The sequence below is a fragment of the Suncus etruscus genome, chromosome 7, assembly GCF_024139225.1.
Source record: "Suncus etruscus isolate mSunEtr1 chromosome 7, mSunEtr1.pri.cur, whole genome shotgun sequence".
In the NCBI taxonomy this organism is placed as follows: Eukaryota; Metazoa; Chordata; class Mammalia; order Eulipotyphla; family Soricidae; genus Suncus; species Suncus etruscus.
In genome coordinates, this window is record NC_064854.1 from 103,547,387 (window position 1) to 103,555,738 (window position 8,352).

The window sequence follows — 8,352 nt, forward strand, 5'->3', positions numbered from 1 at the left end:
AGAAATGCACCTGAATAGTCAGAACAAACTTAGACTCAAAATAAAAGGCTGGAGAAAAATTATCCAAGCAAACAACACCCATAAAAAGCTGGAGTGGGGGCTGGTGAGGTGGCGCTAGAGGTAAGATGTCTGCCTTGCAAGTGCTAGCCAAGGAAGGAACGTGGTTTGATCCCCCGACATCCCATATGGTCCCCTCAAGCCAGGAGCAATTTCTGAGCATGTAGCCAGGAGTAACCCCTGAGCATCAAATGGATGTGGCCTGAAAAAAAAAAAAAAGCTGGAGTGGCCATACTAATATCAGATGATGCAAACTTCATACTCAGGAAAGTTGTAAAGGACAAAGAGGGAAATTTTGTATTAATCAAGGGGTACGTAAAGCAGGAAGAAATCACTCTCCTAAACATATATGCACCGAATGAGGGGCCAGCAAAATATTTAATACAATTGTAGACAAATCTGAAAAATAATATCAATAACAGCATGATAATTGTGGGGGACCTCAACACATCTTTGTCAACACTGGATAGGTCAACCAGACTGAAACCCAACAAGAATATACTAGACTTGAGAAGAGAAATGGATGAAAGAAGCCTAGTAGATATATATAGGACACTCCATCCCCAGAAACCTGGATACACATTTTTCTCTAATGTACATGGGACGCACTCCAGGATAGATTACATGCTGGCACATAAAACATACCTCCATAATATCAAGAGGATAAAAATTTTGCAGGCTACCTTCACTAAATTTCAAAGGGACACATAAGAGAAACTTTAACACCTGGAAGTTAAACAGCCTCATATTGAATAAACAGTGGGTCCGAGAAGAAATAAAAGAGAAAACCAAAACTTTCCTGAAACAAATGATAATAAAGACACAAACTATCGAACTTATGGGACATAGCAAAAGCAGTACTGAGAGGAAAATTTATAGCTTTGCAAGCACACATCAGGAAGGAAGAAGGGGCTTACCTGAATAGCTTAATGATGCAGCTCATAGAATTAGAAAGTGCTCAACAAAAGGACCCAAAAATAGGAAGACAGAAGGAAATAACAAAGCTGAGAGCAGAAATTAACGAAGTGGAAACACACAAAAAAAAATAATTCAAAAGATCAACGAAAGCAGAAGTTGGTTCTTCAAAAAAATAAACAACATTGATAGACCACTGGCAAATCTAACAAAGAAAGAGACAGAGAGAAACTTGATAACTTGTATTAGGAATGAAAAAGGAGAGATCATTACTGATATGGCAGAGATACAAAGGGTAATCAGAAACTACTTTGAAAAATTCTATGCCACTAAAAATGAGAACCTGGAAGAAACAGATAAAGTCTTGGACTCTTATAATCTTCCATGGTTGAAGGAAGAGGATGTAGCATATCTAAACACTCCCTTCATTATTGATGAAATTAAAATGGTAATCAAATGTCTGCCCAAAAACAAAAGACCAGGCCCAGATGGATTCACTAATGAATTCTATCAAACTTTCCAAGAGGAACTACTACCAATCCTGGCAAGACTCTTTCATGAAATCAAAAAAACGTGAACACTCCCAAATAACTTTTTTTTTTTTTTTTTTTTTTTTGCTGCTCTAATCAATCAAAGAGTAACTTTATTGAAGCCGCAGGGCCCGTTTGGGGCGCCCAAGAGGGCTGGCGCGGTGAGGCGCAGCACGGCGCGGCCCATGGGGCCTTTATTTGATCTTCTTCTTGGGGCGCAGATTGTTGGTGTGTCCGCACTTCTTCTTGCGGCAGTTGAGGGCACGGGGGTGCAGGCGGGCGTAGCACTTGCAGCAGATCATCTTCTCGCAGTTGTACTTCTGGGCCAGCTGGCGAGGGATGGCTCGATGATGCCGCCCCGAAGGCGCAGCACCAGGTGCAGCGTGGACTCTTTCTGGATGTTGTAGTCGGAGAGAGTGCCCCAAATAACTTTTATAAAGCCAACATCACCTTGATACCTAAACCAGACAGAGATGCTACGAAAAAGAAAATTACAAACCAATATCGCTGAGGAGTGCAGATGCAAAGATCCTCAACAAAATCCTGGCAAGTAGGATTCAATGCCTCATTAAGAAGATCATCCACTATGATCAAGTAGGTTTCATCCCAGAAATGCAAAGATGGTTTAACATCTGTAAATCTATCAACATAATACACAACATCAACAACAAGAAAAATAAAAATCACATGGTCATATCAATAGATGCAGAGAAAGCATTTGATAAGGTCCAACACCCATTCTTGATCAAAACTCTCAGCAAGATGGGAATGATAGGAACCTTTCTCAATATAGTTAAGGCCATCTACCACAAGCCAGAGGCAAATATTGTCCTCAATGGAAAAAAACTAAAAGCCTTCCCTCCAAATTCTGGCACAAGACAAGGCTGTCCTTTCTCACCATTCCTATTCAACATAGCACTGGCAGTACTTGCTATAGCGATTAGGCAAGTAAAAGATATCAAGGGAATCCAGATAGGAAAGGAGGAAGTCAAGTTCTCGCTGTTTGCAGATGACATGATACTCTACTTAGAAAACCCTAAAGACTCTACCAAAAAGCTTCTAGAAACAATAGACTCACATAGCAAGGTGGCAGGCTACAAAATTAACACAAAAAAATCAATGGCCTTTCTATACACCAATAGTAATAAGGAAGAAATGGACATTAAGAAAACAACCCCATTCACAATAGTGCCACACAGACTCAAATATCTTGGAATCAACTTGACTAAAAATGTGAAGGACCTATACAAAGAAAACTATAAAACTCTGCTCCAAGAAATAAGAGAGTACAGGCAGAAATGGAAACACATACCCTGTTCATGGATTGGCAGGATTAACATCATCAAAATGGCAATACTCCCCAAAGCAGTGTACAGATTTAATGTGATCCCTCTAAAGATACCCATGACATTCTTCAAAGAAGTGGATCAGGCACTTTTGAAATTCATTTGGAACAATAAAAAACCTAGAATAGCTAAAGCAATCATTAAGAAAAAAAATATGGGAGGAATTACTTTCCCCAACTTTAAACTTTACTAAAAAGCAATAGTTATCAAAACAGCATGGTATTGGAATAAAGACAGGACCTCAGATCAGTGGAATAGGCTTGAGTACTCAGAGAATGTTCCCAAGACATGCAATCACCTAATTTTTGATAAAAAAAAAAAGCAAGAAATCCTAAATGGAACAAAGAAAGCCTCTTCAACAAGTGGTGTTGGCAGAACTGGCTAGCCACTTGCAAAAAATTGAACTTCGACCCCTAGCTAACATCATGTATGAATGTAAAATCCAAATGGATGAAAGACCTCGATATCAGACCCGAAACCATAAGATATATGGAACAACACATAGGCAAAACACTCCAGGACATTGAGACTAAAGGCATCTTCAAAGAGGAAACTGCACTCTCCAAGCAAGTGAAAGCAGAGATTAACAGATGGGAATATATTAAGCTGAGAAGCTTCTGCACCTCAAAGGAAATAGGGCCCAGGATACAAGAGCCACCCACTGAGTGGGAGAAACTATTCACTCAGTACCCATCAGACAAGGGGCTAATCTCCAAAATATACAAGGCACTGACAGAACTTTACAAGAAAAAAACATCTAATCCCATCAAAAAATGGGGAGAAGAAATGGGCAGACATTTTGACAAAGAAGAAATACAAATGGCCAAAAGACACATGAGAAAATGTTCCACATCACTAATCATCAGGGAGATGCAAATCAAAACAACTATGAGGTACCACCTCACACCACACAGATTGGCATACATCACAAAGAATGAGAACAAACAGTGTTGGCAGTGATGTGGAGAGAAAGGAACTCTTATCCACTGCTGGTGGGAATGCCGTCTAGTTTAACTTTTATGGAAAGCAATATGGAGATTCCTCCAAAAACTGGAAACCAAGCTCCCATATGATCCAGCTATACCACTCCTAGGAATATACCCTAGGAAATCAAAAATACAATACAAAAATCCCTTCCTTACACCTATATTCATTGCAGCACTATTTACCATAGCAAGACTCTGGAAACAACCAAGATGCCCTTCAACAGATGAATGACTAAAGAAACTGTGGTACATATACACAATGGAATATTATGCAGCTGTCAGGAGAGATGAAGTCATGAAATTTTCCTATACATGGTTGTACATGGAATCTATTATGCTGAGTGAAATAAGTCAGAGAGAGAGAGAAACGCAGAATGGTCTCACTCATCTATGGGTTTTAAGAAAAATGAAAGACATTCTTGCAATAATAACTTTCAGACACAAAAGAGAAAAGAGCTGGAAGTTAGAGCTCACCTAATGAAGCTCACCACAAACAGAGATGAGTTTAGTTAGAGGAATAACTACATTTTGAACTATTCTAATAATGAGAATGTATGAGGGAAATAGAAAGCCTGTTTAGAGTACAGGCGGGGTTTGTGTGGGGAGGAGGGAAATTTGGGACATTGGTGATGGTAATGTTGCACTGGTGATGGGTGGTGTTCTTTACATGACTGAAACCCAAACACAATATGTATGTAATCAAGGTATGTAAATAAAATATATTTAAAAAAGTCTTATGAGGGGCCGGAGAGATCGCACAATGGCGTTTTCCTTGCAAGTAGCTGATTCAGCACCTAATGTGGTTGGTTTGAATCCCGACATCCCATATGGTCCCCCTTGCCTGCCAGGAGCTATTTTTGAGCAGATAGCCAGGAGTAACCCCTGAGCACTGCCGGATGTGGCCCAAAAACAAACAAACAAAAAAAAGTATTATGAACAGAAACAAAACACTCACATATTTATTTATGTATTTATTTATTTATTTATTTACTTGCTTACTTTTTTAATTTTGGTTTGGGATCATGCCTCACAATGCTCAAGAGTTATTCACTGTCTTGGCACTAAGAAATTACTCCTGGTGGTGCTGGGGTGGGGTATCATATAGGACACAGGGGATCACATCAGGGTGGACTGTGGGCATGGCAAACACAATACCCTCTATACTATCTCTGGTCCCATCATTCCACTCTTTAATATAGAGGTGAAGTTGCTAATACTACTCTAGGATAAGAAAAAGTCTTACTCTACTGTGTTACATTTTAAATATATTTTTGGGGAATATTTTATAGATATTCATTTATCTTTTGGGTGGGGAGTTAAGGTAGCCTAGGGGCCACTCCCAAAGATACTCTGCTACCTTGGGAGAAGTTTCAATGCTTAGACCAATGACAGCAAATCTGGTAGTGTTTTTGGACTATCTAATAATGGAAACCTAATTCGAGTCCTAAGGCATGTGATCCTGATCCCAAAATCTTCTGGACTACTAGATCTTTACTTATTAAGACTTTATAAGTCAAGCTTTATTCAAAATGCTGTCTACGTGTTAATGAATCTAGCCCTTACCACAAGCCAGCCATTACGGTGCCAACTTCACAATGACTAATTAGAAAAGCTGATCTCTAAACCTGGATAGAATAACTGCTGAGCTCCTATTTTAAAGTGAAAGTCCTTTTGTTCCAAGAAAATCCAGTGAGAAATTTTTAAAGAAATTTCTACTGGGGCTTGAGAGATAATACAGTGGGTAAAGTTTTCCATTTCTAGTGCCACATATGGTCCCCCAAGTACCAACAGGAATGACCCCTGAGCACAGACAGGAGTAATCTCCGAGTGCAGCTGGGTGTGACCCAAAAATAAACAAAATAAAATAATAAGATAAAGGAAGAAAATTCTTCTGAACTTGACTAAACCAGACCAAGTTTTCTGATATTTCCTAGATTGCTTCTATTATAATGTGCACCTAGTTTTCCCTCCAAACATACAAATTTATATCAAACATTTTTTTGAAGTGCAGTCCTTTGATCCTCATTTTTTCTATTTTGTTCTTCCCATTGCTTTCTGCTGTGATTTCTGGTGACTGCTTCATGCACTGACTCTCCCACCCCCAAATAAATTGTGTGTACTTCTAAGGACCGAGAAAGCCATTCTTTTCTTTTATGGCCCATACTCATCAGAACTCAGGGGTTACTTTTAGATCAGTGCTCAAGGGTAACTCCTGAGTGCTTTGACCTTGCAGTGCTGGGGAAAAAAACTCAGATCTTCTACACGCAAAGCATGCGCCTTTGAGCAGTTCCTTCAGCTCAGGGCATGCCATTTCTCTTTGCACAGCAACTTTCCTTGGCATCCTTATGGTTCTGTTTGATAGATAATACTGTATAATGGCCAGGGAGTCATTAAAACTGAGTTTAAAGATAGGAACAGCCACTTGTAATTTCACATTCTTGATCAGATTCATTAGGTGCTATGACTTTAGTCTTCTCCTCTAATAAAAAAAAAGGGGGTCCCTTAAATTCAAATGACTGAATACCACATTGCTGTATGCCAGGGACTGTGCAAGACAAATCTAGACCTGCTCTCCTAGGCTTCCATTCTATCCATTCAATATGTTCTATTTTAGTGTTTGGTTTAAAGGGTGTGGTGGGTCATACCTGGCAGTGTTCTTTCCGTTCTATGCTGGGCATCTTTCCCGGTAGTCTTTGAAAGGTGCATGGTGCCTGGGACTTTCATATGAAAAAGGCAAAACAATTTTCCAACCCTTAGAATATCTCCTACCCCTTTAATAAGTATCCATTTAATGGACAGTAAACACTTCGTTTCACACCAGAATTGGTTTAGACTTCATACCATGCATCTGCAATATATATTGCTCCACATTAGCTTCTGTCACTTCAGCCATACCTTGTTACTTGTTTCATGTCACTAGCAGACATCCCAGGGTCAAGGCAAGCCAGAGAGCAGCCCCTGCTCATTTTTTTTCTCCCCAGGCCAGTAACCTGACAGTAGAAAAGGAAGAAGAGGGAAAATGCCAAGCCATGTTGATAGGAATGGTGGTCTCTTTCAAATGTTGACATTAGATGGATCAATCAGCTAAATATTCACCAGAGTTTTATGTGCGGCTCATCACAAGAGAATTATCTTATTTTTGAAAAAGACAAAGTCAGCGTGAATTCATTCACAGTATACAGAGAAGTGGGTTTGGAAATGGAATTCAAGGTGAATGTCTAAGGGAGGGGGAAAAGGGGTGCAGTGAAATCTACCTCTTTGGGAGCTCTACTTAACTCTTTTGAAGATAATAGGTAAATCTCAACTTGAAGGATATCCTTCAAGTTTGGGTCTCTCTTTGCTCAGCTACACACAACCTCTGTTGCTTTGGTTTTGTTCTTTGTTCTTTTGTTTTGTTTTGTTTTGGTTTCTTATTTTTTTTTCCCTCTGTCACTTATTAGATCCCTTAGTCCCTGGAGGGTCTGAAAAACAAAAACAAAGACAACAACAACAAAAACAGAACAAAATATTCATCAAGGACAAGTCTGCTTTGGGAGATAAAACTGGGGTTAGACTCTAGTTCCTCATGGTTCTCTCTCTCTCTCTCTCTCTCTCTCTCTCTCTCTCTCTCTCTCTCTCTCTCTCTCTCTCTCTCTCTCTCCTATATCTGTTTTTCTCTCCCATTCTTCCATTCTTTCCCTCTCCGTTTTTTTTCTTCTTTATCTTCTGTTGTTCTAACCACCTTCTTTCTTCCCTCCCTTCTACCAGGTTTTCCGCAAAAATCTCAAACCAAGTCCTTAAGTCATACCCTGCGGGCTGGATATTGCGTCTCCAAAGCCACTAGAGCCTCTTTCTCTTCATTTTACGGGCAGTTGGGGGTGTCCCGGGATGCCCGAATCCTGGGAGGTGAAACCAGGTCCCATAGCAGCGCTTTTTGGGAGAGGGGGAAAGGTTAGAGAATAGCGGCCTTGTGACCTCCGGGCACACCAGCCGCTGGGTACCCCCGGGCAGCGGCGCCTTTTCTCTGTCGGGGTCCGGGAGCCCCGCCCGCCTCGGGGAGGAGTGGGGGGCCCCAGGGCGCGCCCCCTCCCTTTTCCCCTCCCGATACAATGACGGGGCCGGATCCGCGCATCAGCCGAGTCTCATTGGCAGCGGCCGCACCAGCCCCCGGGAGAGGCGGCGGGAGGAGGAGACGGGAGTGAGCGGAACCGGAGCCGGAGCAGACGGAGAGGCGAGGAGGCAGCAGGACCGAAGGTCGCCCCAGGCCACCGCTGTGAGTATGGGGGTGCAAGCTTGGACCTGCAAAGCGGGGCGGGGGGTGAATTGCAACCTCGACTGGCCATGGGCGCTGGCTGCCCCGACACCCAAGGGGGTTGTGCAGAGCCGCTCACGTGCACAGCTGGATGAAGCTGGTGGACGCGGGGATGAGGGACTCGAGGGGACACGGGGAGGGGGGTGCAAATATGGGGGCAAGAGGTTTCCCAGGGAGGACGCAGAGAAGAGAGGAGTTGCAGCGCTGACCTGGAGCCGGGTCCTCGG

The 8,352-nt window shown here is 41.9% G+C and overlaps 1 pseudogene; it reads right to left on the reverse strand.

Annotated features, from left to right (window-relative positions):
* Positions 1 to 1,605: 1,605 nt before the first annotated feature.
* On the reverse strand, positions 1,606 to 7,945 carry LOC126014377 (ubiquitin-60S ribosomal protein L40-like; annotated as a pseudogene).
* Between the last annotated feature and the right edge of the window lie 407 nt (positions 7,946 to 8,352).